Genomic DNA, 12,666 nt, shown 5'->3' with positions numbered 1-12,666 from the left:
CCTCCCAGCTCTTTCCTCTATTTCCCTTGATTCTCCTCCTGTCCCACTATCATGCTCAGTCCCCACCAGGATTTCAGCACTTCCTGCTTGTTGCATTCCCCTTGATCATGCCTCGTGGTTATTTCATCTCCATTTCCCTTCCCCATCCCACATAAAATATAAAACTTAATTTCGTCATGCCTATAGCATCAGGTCAGCAAATACTTTTTGACCTACCGTGAACCAGATACTTAGGACAATTGTGTACTGTTGAGTCAATGCATGGTTTACAGCTTAAATGACGCAGACAGGCATCACAGAATTTATGGTGGAGAAGAAAAATTTTGCATTTGATCTTGACCAAACATGACTGTCAACACTCGATGCAGGAGACAGTAAAAAGGACAGCAATGACTACATGTGATAGTGTCGATAAGAACAGAGTACCAAGGAGAGTCGTGTTGATCATAGCCATGCACTAGAAAATTAGTATGACATTATTAGCAATTAAGCAAATTATACTTAATTAGAATTCAACTTTCCTTCCATCTTTTTTTGAAATTTGGCTACTGTATTGTGGTTTGCATATATACTTTAATTTGGTGCAAGGCATGCATAGCAGAAAGAATGGAAATCTAAATAGTAGTGGACATATTTAGGACAGTGACTAAGGAGTAATAAATAATTTTGTCAACAAAAGGAACATTCAAGTTCATGGCTAACTGGCCAAACATTTTACAATTCTATCCTCTGCAGAATGGGTGGTAAGTGTATTCATCTATCACAATAGATTACTGAGCTTGTTAATTATATTTTCTCTTTCATTTAAAAATACCTCGCTCAAATATATAACTTTAACAAGTCTTTGGAAAAGATTACTGCCCAACAGGATTATTACAATGTGCTAAAAGATGGCATTTGTGCCTCACTGGCATGTAGAACGCCCTGAAGCCGCTTTGATCTTTGCTGGCTTTTTAGCTGAAAGGATTTTGAGGTCTTTGGCGCTGTCAAAAACAGGACTGGTCGCTGTTTAGAGTTGGCCAATTTTGGCCAGCGATAAGAAAATCTTTGCTAAAATCGGTTTATTAGCATATAATGGATAACATATTTTCTTTACGGCAAAAGGATATTTCATGTCAAGAATCACAAATTCTTGCTAATATCCAGAGATTTTTTTTTTAAGTTTACCCCCACCCCCAACCCCCACCCAAGCAACTCAGCTTCAGTTTTTTTAAGTAGAAGGAATTCTATGTAATGTAATTGATACCATAATCACTCAGCTGGGCACAAGTTTCAAAGACTAAATCCATAGTTACTCTTTTATTTTTCCATTTCCTACTCTAAAATAATTGCAAGCATGACAAGTATTCTTAAAAACAGATGATGAAAAGTCATTAAGTGGCATACATGTATTAGAAACGGTGCCAACACAGTTCTTGTTTTCAAGCAAAATCAAGTGAAATTTGAATCTTTAACATATTATGAATATCAAATTTATTGGAGTAGTTTTTACAAAACAGTCCACAAAGGCACGTTGCCCTGAAGTGTACAGGTCCTGTAATCTCCATGGCAACATATAACCAAGGTGAGTGAGTACACACTTGTTTATCTAGTCCATTCAAATGACTTGCAATGTGGTATCAGTGTCTTCCCTCTTGCAACAGAACTGTGTATGAACAAATGTAAGATTAGGGGTTGTTTAGCATGCAATCTGAGAAAACCAGAAGATTCCAAAGCTGTTTGATGACTTTACTATCTTTATTGGTCCTTGTTCCAGCAGACATTGTTACATATGTGAACCCCAGGTGTAATAGGATGTGTGGTCTTTGACAACGAGGCTGTGTGCCCTCGATTGAAACAGTTGATGGAAAGGGGCCCCAGGAACTGATGATGTGTTTTAGGCACTCGCAGGCGCTCGGCTTGGACCTCAGCTCTAGTGGGATTAAGTCCATTGTGAGTACCACAAATCAATTCAAAATGAACCACAGAAAATTCTCTCTTGGTAATAAAATTATATTTACTAGTTTGTGCCATTAATAGGTTCTCGGGGGAACTTGGCTATGACTGTTATTTTTTTTTTAACCAAATGTACAAAACATCACCAAAAAAAGGAAACATGTTATCTGGAAAAAAAACACTTATTTTTCTTGTGCACTCTTCCACAAATTTCCTATCAGAGATATATAGGTATTCTGTCTACTTAAAGGCTAAGTGGTGTAAGTGATTTGTGATCAGCCACTACCCCAATGGGTAGCAGTTCAAACCCGCCCAATGGCTCCATGAAAGGTGTGGTGATCTGTTCCCATGAAGAATACAGCCAAGAAAATCCTCTAGCCCACAGGGGTTGCCAGGAGTCAGAACTGAATTAGTCGCAACAGGGATAGAAATGTGTGTGTATGTGTTTTGACACAATATTCTGCAAGCACCTTCTATCTTGGATCTCATTCCATTTTATGTGGCTTCAAAGGTTATTTGGAAATAACCTAATATTTGTTATTTCATTCTGTTGCTGAATAATCAGAATAAATAAAGACAGCTATCACACAGTGCAGCAATGAACATCTAAATATATGTCTATGCCCTGAGTAAATGTGTGAGGGGGCTGCAAAACTTTTGTGGAGAAAAAGTCATTATCTTTTAATTATGGTCTTCAGACTAAATTTCTGTTTTAATAATATAATACTGGCACGCTTTCACTCAAAAGAGTCGGACCAATATACATGTGCATCTACAGTGTCTGAATGCCTATTTTCTTTCCAGTAAAAGGCATTATCAGACATGTTCATTTCTACCGATTTGTTGGATGAAAATTAGTGAGTAAAGTTGAGCATTCTTCATAAGCTTATTTTTAAGAACTTTTTACATACTTAAGGAAATTAGTCTTGTCTACCATATGTTTGACAAATATTTCTAAAGTAATATGTCTTGTATACATAACTTTAATCATACTTTTTAAGTAGCTAGGCACATTTAAAAATATTCATTTTTTCCCCTGATTAAACAATTCTCCATGTCAATTCTAGAACCTTCAGTCTTTACTTTTAAAGGCGATTAGTTATTTTAGTGTCAGGATTAAGGTGAAGAAACTAAATCTTTTCGTTAAAAAATAGTCATTAAACATTTCATGAAGCATTATTCTAATTTACTTTTAAAGGCGATTTGTTAGTGTCAGGATTAAGGAGAAGAAACTAAATCTTTTCGTTAAAAAATAGTCCTTAAACATTTCATGAAGCATTATGTTAATTACTTTCCATTCATCATAATTTAAGCTATGTAGCAAATCTCTGCATTTTTTTCCCTGATTGCAGGAGAGGAAGCAGGTTAAGAGGGCTTTAGTCATTTGTACCGTTACCCAGCTCACAATTAGTGACGCCTGGAGCAGAATCCGGCCGAGAGACCGGATGAGCGTTCTCCGCGCAGCCGCTGTTCCTTGCTATCAAGTCCATTCTGACTGATCGCACTCACGTGTGCAGATGTTTTCAACGACAGAGTGGTACTGAGTCCTACTGAGTCCTACACTCGCAGAACTTACCGTGTGACTAAGAGGAGCTATGTTCTCATAGCGGGCATTTGACACAAGAGGAGCTGGACAGGTGAAGCAAGTACGGAACCTGTCAGAAATTCCAACTGTCAGTCCAGGCTGAAGTCTTTTTTCTCAAAACACGGACTTACACTTTCCTGGGGCAGGACAAATTATGCACCAGACGTTTCTTAGCAATGCTCCTTGGTCGTTGTTCTGCCATCCGACTGGGCGTGGTTGGCCTGCGCTCTCACACTATGAAAGGCAGTAGGGCTGGGTGGGAGCGCGGACTGCTTATAATTCAACCTGAGATTGAATCCAGGTCTTAGTCCAGGGTCTCTCAGGAGCTCTGCTTCAGGAAGTTAGTGGCATCCGTTTTGTATTTATGGATGTATGTGTGCATTTTTCTCCAGGAAATAGTTAATGCTGCTTATCAGATTTTCAAAGCGGTGGGGAAAAGGGTAAGAATTTTGCATTGTTGGCCATGTGTAAAATGGTACTTAATGTATGCGTATACCTTTGCTTCTTGAAAGGTTTCTCCATGTATTAAGCTAAGAGTGTGTTATTTCACCATCAGCAAATGGATAAACATTTAAAACATTGGTTCCCCTCCCAGAGTGTTCCTTCCGTGGGAATCCCCCGCGGTTAAACAGCGAAGTCCTCCTGAACAGAGGGGAGAAGCTACCCAGACAGGCTTGGGGCGGTCATGACATTTCAGAACTCATTTGCTGCTCCAGCGTCCGGCCCCCATTATAAAGCTCTCATCAAGCAGCAGCAGAAGCAAGACCCACCCAAGTGTTTGGGTATCATGGAGCCCACCCTGCCAAGGGGACCCTGTATGTCACACAGCGTGGGTGACTTTGCTCCAGGCTTTACCAGTTGTGACCTCTGTAACCGGACAAGTAAGTACGTGACTTAAACTCTTAAAAATGCACTATGTCTTTGATGTTCGCAAGGTACTGGTGAGAAAATGGAAGCAGCAGAGCTGGAAACCTGCAAATGTGATCCATCAAATTCAGTGCAATCAACCAAATTCAACCAATCTGGAGTGAAACTTTTTTCTTCATAGACTGCAAGCATTTGAAATTCTGACTAGTAACTTTGAGAGGAGGAAATTAGAATAACTTCCTTCTCTGTCAGTCCTGTCTTCCAGCGTCCCAATGGGTGTTCTCTTTGAAATAAGAGTTGGATGTGTGGAAAGGATTCAGGAGCAAGGCCGGAAAGCCAAGAAGAAAAGCAACCGGCCTAGATCCCATCTGAGAAGCAGCCAAATACAGCCGTCACTAGACTGCTGAGGGTGCTTGGGAAATTATTTTTAGGGTTATTATTTTTTAAGAACTAAATGTGCATTACTCAGGAAAGGATCTATAAACTTTTAGGACTAAAACTGATGATTGGGCCCAATCAAATTTTATTATGTAGGACTACAAATTTTATTCGGTAAAATTCAACCAGTCAGCTGCTCTCTCTCCCACCTCCCCACCCCACCCACCCCCACCCCCGCTTCTTTTTTTTTTTTCTCCCTCGCTTCTTAGGAAAAGAGATCTCACAATTACAAAAGGTATCAACTTTAAATACCAATTTTTAAATATCAACTTTAAAATAAAAGCCATAAATTCCCAAACACCCAAAGAATACAATATAATTACAAGCAGGAGGGGGGGGGGATCAACCATTTTAGTCCAGGCATATTTGTTAAAACTTCTTCCCTTTTCCTTCTACAGTAAGTAAATAGAAGCTCAAGTTACTATTAAGGGAAGTTGAAATCTGTGTTTTGTGTACCTGTGGGAGCTATAATGAGACCTCAGCTGGAACAGGAAATGTTCAATAAATTCCCCCTTTTATGAGTCTGTAAGTGAACACGTTTTATGGTGTTTGCAATAACTGTAACGTTGAGGGAAAGCAAGTTATTTAAATGGTAAGTTATATATCACGTAAAGAGCCTCGGCTGAATACTGACTTGTTTTGAATACTTAGGACGTCTTGATAACATTACCTAATATCTGCGCTGAAGGCAGCAGAACATCATCAGTGATACTGAACTAAAAAGGCATTTGAAAAAAGGTATGTAATAAGTTACATATAATGGAATTACCTGAGAAAATTAGACAACATATAGTATATTGGCTTTTAATAATTTGAACAGAAGAAAAAAATAGATGAATTAATAATATGTGTATTTCAGGAATATAGTTTATTGGTGCCATATTTTTTTTGCCCCTCCAAAAGCTTAATTTCAGAGGTTGAGGCTTGAGGAGACGCCTGTCTGTAATCTGGATGACATCCTTCTAGTGTCTTTTTGTGCCTCCAAGAAAAGTTCAGTGTTGTTATACTTGAATTATGGTCGCCAGAAAACCAACTTTTGGAAAAGAAGAAACAATCTCAATGTTTGGGGACACAAACCAAATGGAGGGACATTACAGAATTTAAAAGAATCTCCTACCACAAGACCTTGACGCTGAATTTTAGCATATAGACATTTCTGTTCCATGTGCTGTTTTCTAAAGAGCTTACTGTAGCTTACATACTGTAAAAATGAGGTTGTTGTATATGTTTTTCATATATAATATGTAGGCCTTTTATCATGTATAAGGTTGAATCTCAATCAGGTAACACCGAACAAGAACATTTCCATATTTATTTCTTTAAATCATTCTGCTTAAGAGCCAGCATTCTACAGAAAGGCTATTATACCAGAAATATTCAGCACGGAGGTGATACTCCCTAGTAAATATGACTTCATTTCCTTCTTTGTGATTAAGCTGGGAAGCCAGTCCCAAGTGGATAGAGCAAGAAGGACTCAGACGCCAAGACAAATGTCCCTGCTCCCTGTGCTCCCCAGCCACCCACTCCTTCCTCGGTTGATAGATTGAATCCTGTCCTGCTTTACTTGCCACATAAATGTACATGGTGGAATTCAGGTCATCTTTATTTCTGAATTCTGAAGTTATTTCCCAAATGAATTTAGAGTATATTAGCGCACCTGTGAAGTGACTTTTTAATATATAATTTCAGCTGATGTCTGGTTCAGTGTCCTAGAATTTTTCTGAAAAGTCAGAAATGTGTCAAGGACCCTCGGAGAGCAAGAGCTTCCAGTAGAATCGATCCTGAGTGGTTTTGACGCTGAGGCCTGGGAGGCCAGCTGAGCGTGCTCCTGTATCAGGAGGCATGTGGCACGGGAGATGAAGCCCTGTCTATTTGTGGAGTATGGGCTTAAAAAGTATGCTGGTGGTAGTTGCTATAGAGTCTCTTCTGAACCCATTCCGTGTGTCCGAGTAGAACTGAACGCCTTCGCATTAGGACTGCCCTTTTGGAGCTCAATGGCCAGACTTTTCGTTCAAAGTGACTCTGGGTAGACTTGAACGAGCCCCAACCTGTTGGTTAAGCAGCCAAGTGCCTTCACCATTGCACCATTCAGGGACTCCGTTGAAAACTATCTGCACACTAAAATATAAGAATTTAATTTTGTGTTTTCTTTAGTATGAATATGGTATAGCTTAATATGTGGTTAATATGTTACTTTTCTCTAATGTCATCCACTTAAATATTGTTCCATATCATAGAGTATTACATGTTTATTGGGGAAAATGTAGGTAAGGTCATAGTTTTGCTCCATCAAGACCACATTTTCCAAATACTGCTCCTCCTCCTGTTTCCAGCTTTTGCATTCCATTCACCAGTAATTATCAGTACATCTTGATTGCATGTTTGATGAATTTCAAATTGCAGATGTTTGTAAAAGGCTTAAATTTCTTTATCTTTAGTATTAGTGATTAGTGTGTAAATTTGTAGATGTATGGATATTATGCGATTGCTGACAATGTTGTCCTACAGAATAGATCTTGAAATGTTCTTTTTGACAATGAATGCTATACCATTCCTCTGCGTCAGTCCCAGCATAAGAGACCATTCAAAACAGACCATCCCAGCCCTTTTTAGTTCATTAATGTCTGGGAGAAGGAGACCTAGTGGGTGAGGCATTGACTGCTAACCTCAAGTTCAGCAGTTCAAGCCCCCATCCCACCCCACAGCTGCTCTGTGAGAGAAAGGAGATGAGGATGTCTATCCCTGGAGAGATTTCGTCTCAAAAACCTAGTGAACACAGTTTGACTCTGTCACTGCACATCAGCATAGACTCCTTGGAAGTTAGTTTTGTTTTCATGCCTATGAAATTGATCGTTATGCATTATTATCAGTGTTTTACAACTTTTAATTTTCCCAGCTTTGTACCTCATGTGTTCCTATTATGATTATTAATGAGTGTTTGTATGGCTGTTTGTTTTTTGAGTTGTGCCACATCAGCAAATGAAAATCCTGAAATCTTGCCTTCGTTTTCATCATTAAGGTCTACTGAACTCGAAGGAACCTGCACTTCCTTATGTATTTTGAGTATCTTCCAATCCAAGGAGCTCATCTTTGATGATCTTCCAATCCAAGGAGCTCATCTTTGCGCATCTTCCAGTCTAAGGGGCTCAGCTTTGAGCACAGTGTTCAGCTGCTAGTCATAAGGTTTCTACTGGGTGCAGTTTTCAGAAGTGATTGCCCGATCTTTCACACTGTTCTGTCTTAGTCAAGAAGCTCAACTGAAACCTGTCACCATGGGTGAGCCTGCTGGCATTTGAAACCCTGGTGGCATAGTTTCCAGAGTCACAGCAATGCTGAGCTACCACAGGATGGCAAACTCACCGACGAGTGATGGCATCGTGCTTTAAGGAAGATTAAATAAGATAAGTTGGCACACAGAAAAAATGAAAGGATGAGCTTTCTTAATATGAGGTGGAGGTAGGCAAATATTTGGGATTCCACCAAATATGCGAACTCTACTCGGTGTTACTGTGAGTCACTTTGCCCTTGTGAGAGTCATACAACATGCCATCAGCTGTGAAAACATTTTTAAAAACCCGTTGATTGGCCAGCATATCACTGTGAATTCCTGAGTTGCTTATCGTCAGGATCACCCACGGCTCCAGGCTCCTGCTCCTGACTAATGTGAAGAGACTGGTTCACCAGCCTTTGTATTTGATACTTTTTGTGCCACTTCAACCCTGACATGGCACCCAGTGATTTTTTTAAAATTTACAAACACACACACAAATATTACTGTCCCTCCCCCCGAAAAAGCCTGTAAGTCTTCACTGAAATGCCAGGAAGATGGAGGGATTTGTATCGCAGACATGTTACAAATGAAATGTAGGTCACCCCTGATACTGAAGGGGCCTGGCCATTTCTTAAAAGTGGCCTCTCTTTTCTATAAAAGGGTAATTCGTAATAATGCCCAACTCATCGGGTTGCAGGTAAGTTTAATGAGATAAACCAAGAAAGGCACATAGCGCAAAGCCCAGCATGGCCTGGTGCTTCTTCCTACAGGTTCTTATTTCTCTGTCACCGTTACTGCTGTTGCTGGCCTGCCACCAGGGCGCTTGGCCTGCTCTCTCCTTTGTCTCCATTCTTTCTCCTGCCACCTACATCCTTGCTTGTTGTCTTGGCACCTGCTGCCCTCCAGCCGTGGGATTTATCCAAGATGTTAATGAAAGCATTTCCAGACAGTTTCCTTTTGAAGAAGGATTTGGGGGCCAGTCTTAAACTGGGTTTGGATTTTTCCCCAGTACGTATATATGTCAAGCATTTTTAATAAGTGTATGTATGAAAGCAGACTATAAATATATCTTAGAATCAGATTAGACTCATCTAAAATAATCCACACCTACTGTCTACCTGGTGTATTTTGTTTGATGTGTTTCTTACTTTTCCTTTTTTAATTTATTATTAATTGGGATGGGTGTTAATACATATGAGGGGGTACACTCTAGAAACTGGAATTTTTTTTCAAAGCTATGTATTTTTTTTTCCAAAGCAATCTTATTACCTTCAAAGTACTCTTCATTACACATAATACATTTGTCAAATCTGTGATTCCATTCTTGGAAATTTTTTTTAATACTTTTATTGGGGGCTCTTACATCACTTATCACAATCCATACATTCATCCGGTGTGTCAAGCACATTTGCACATATGCTGCCATCATCATTTTCAAAGCATTCTTTTCCCACTTGAGCCCCTGATATCAGCTCCCCATTTCTTCCCACTCCCTCCCCCGCCCACCCTCATGAACCCTTGATAAGTTATAGATTATTATTTTCATATCTTAAATCAATGGAAACATTTTTCAAACTCATCTGTTTGGATAGCTGACAGAACCTCCCTTGTTTTTTTATCTTCACCTCTTCTCTGTCGTCAAATCACTGTCCTTTCATGTCCTGCTGCATTCGAGGAAACAAAAAGAAGTCACACGGGAGCAGGGGCAAGAGAGGCATGCTTTTTTTTTTTTGCCAAAAACTGGTGCACTGAGATGGCTGCATGAGCAGGTGCATTGTTGTAGCGACAAAACCAGTCTCCCGTCTGCCACAAATCAGGCCTTTTTTGGTCACACACTGTTATGCAATCTTTTCAGAACCTTTCACTAGAAAGCTTAGTTAACCTGCTGGAACAAACTCCAAATGCACTATCCCCCTCACATCCAAAAAACAAAGGAGCATCCTCTTGATTTTGATTTCACTTGATGAGCTTTTGGGGGATGATGTGAGGATGGCATCTTCCATTGGCTTAATGTTTGTTTCCAGGGTTGTAAGAATAACATGTCTTGTCACCAGTAATGACCTTGGAAAAAAGTCTGACTCACTTTGGAGCTTTTCTTTCAGAGCTTGGCATGTTTCTACTGCACACTCTTCTCTGGTTAGAACCCGAGGTACAAATTTCCCAGCAACCTTTCTCATTCCCAAATCTTCTTTTAAAATTTGCTGAACCAGGCTCCAAGATAGTCCAGATAACTTCCCCATCTCTTCAATGGTCCATCATCGGTCTTTAAGCACAAGTGCAAAAATGTCAACATTTTTATCCATCTGGGAAGTTGACGGGCGTCAGAATGAAGTTTGTCATCAATTGACATTTCACCTTCCACTACTCATACACTTGATTTTTCCCATAGCACTGTCCTTGTAAGCTGTGTAACATCACAAAGTTTCTGAGGTACTTTTCCCAAGCAGGAAACAAAATTTCACAGCCACAAGCCATTCTCTTAAATTAGCCATCACAAAAAAACGAAGTTTGTGTGAAACTGCTTGTATGAAAAAATTCACTGCGACCAGAGAGAACCTTCCCAGGTGATGTCACTGGGTGCACTAACTCAGAGTGACTTGTTGGATACTTGCTACCAGGGAAAAATGCATACTCTGAAAGCTCCGTCCTACAGAGCTGTGTGTGTGTGTTTGTGTTTGGGGGGTGGGGGTAACTGCTCGCATATCTTATCATTCTATAGTTCAATCACGGGAAGCAGAATCGTATACTTGCTACCACAATTAGATTCTAAGCAGTCTTTTTCTTCCTGGACTCCTTGACATCGTCTCCCTTTTACCCCCTACCACCGCCAGCACCATGTGGCACTGTATGCCCCACACTGAACTCTTATTCTACTTGCTGTCCCTCTAGATTCATCAATCCTGAGTTTCATATATGGAAACACAGAAAAACATGTAACACAACTTCATGAGGGTGACCTGCAATGACATAACACTTCTATGATACACCCTAATAGGAACAAATATAAACAAAAACAAAAAATACAGATCAGGTGCAGCATGCATCAGAGGGGGCATCAACCGACAAAGTTTTAACTGTTCAAATCAGATTTATGCCTTTGATCTTCTATACTCATCTCTCCAAGGCACTCTGTTTAATACCCACTTTCCTCCTCGCCCTCAGTTGTGGAGAGGAGTTGACCGGAGACTTATTTCCTGTGTAGTTCCCACAAATGGATCTTGGGCTCCCACTGTCATCCATAGCCTGCTATAAACCAGATTCTAACAATTTAGTTTCTGATACCTCCTTTGACTCTGGATTATATGATATATAATACTTTGGTGACTAATGATGGTATGTTTCTTCCATGTGGACTTAGTTGACGTCTCACTTAGATGGCTGCTTGTTTGGAGACAAACCTTTAAGAACCCAGACGCAATTTTATCTGATAGCTGAACACCAACTAATTTCTTCACATTTTGCTATAACACCCATATCTTCTATCTTCCCTTTCTGAGGGCAAGTATCGAGCAGGGACATGTGTGTTAGTCTGGGTAGACTAGAGAAAAAACCCAGGGAGGCTCATTGTGAATAAGAAAGAGCTTTATATACAAGAGCATCCCAGCCAGGCCAGATCAAGCCCATAAATCTGATATTAGCCCATATGACACCGAATGCAGGAAGATCACAGGCCAGTGGGTGGGAAGTCTTGTGGATCGGGTGGCGTTTTAACATCTCAGCGCTGGCAGGGGTCTCCACATGGCTTCTTCAGCTCAGGGCACTAGCATAGTTCCATGTGTCTTGTTAGCTGCAGTGTCTCCCAGGGAGTGAGCCAAGAGAGAGTGACTCCCACCTCCAAGGAGGAATACCAGAGTTCTTAGAATCCTCAGGAGAAGGCCATGCCCACACAGAGGCCTCATTGCCTATATCTTGATTGACAGGCCATATTCCACCCCTTCACTCATAATCATCACACATTGACAACAGGTTATTTAACTACCACAGCATCATTTAAGAATCAATTGGTCATAAACTGGAGCTAGGATTAAAGTGAACCCCAAACCCATTCCTAAATATACGTTTTTTCTTTTTGTTTTGTTTTAAATGTACTATTAATTGGGAGTTAATACATGTATCATTCCATAGTCCAAGCACATCAAGCAAAATTGTACAATTGCTTCCACAATCAGTTTCCAATCATAATTTTTCTTCTTGGACTCCATAACATTGTCTCCCTTTTACCACTACCCCTACCCCCACCCACCAGCTCCCCATCTTACCTTATTAGCAGGTACACTCCCTCATTGCCAGGCTGCGTCTTACATAATTTGGTCTGACACAGAGACTTGCAAGGAGCTGAATGTATTGAATAGATTGAGCAATCATGAGGATATTCAACTCCAAGGAAGGAAAGCGTTTAGACGGAACCAGCAACCTCTTAAGGGAGTATGGAGAGTTGGATCCATTCTGTCCTCCACAGAAGGGGTGGTAGAGGTAATGATGGTTACATGGAGAGACCACCTGTCTGCCCCAGCTGAGCCCCCTGGCAGGGGGCATTCTGGGACTGCCTCCCCAAGCCCCAGCACCCAGT

The sequence above is a fragment of the Echinops telfairi genome, unplaced genomic scaffold, assembly GCF_000313985.2.
Source record: "Echinops telfairi isolate 266 unplaced genomic scaffold, ASM31398v2 ScPeMD7_3;HRSCAF=10, whole genome shotgun sequence".
Taxonomy (NCBI): domain Eukaryota; kingdom Metazoa; phylum Chordata; class Mammalia; order Afrosoricida; family Tenrecidae; genus Echinops; species Echinops telfairi.
Note: the sequence above shows the minus strand (reverse complement) of the source record.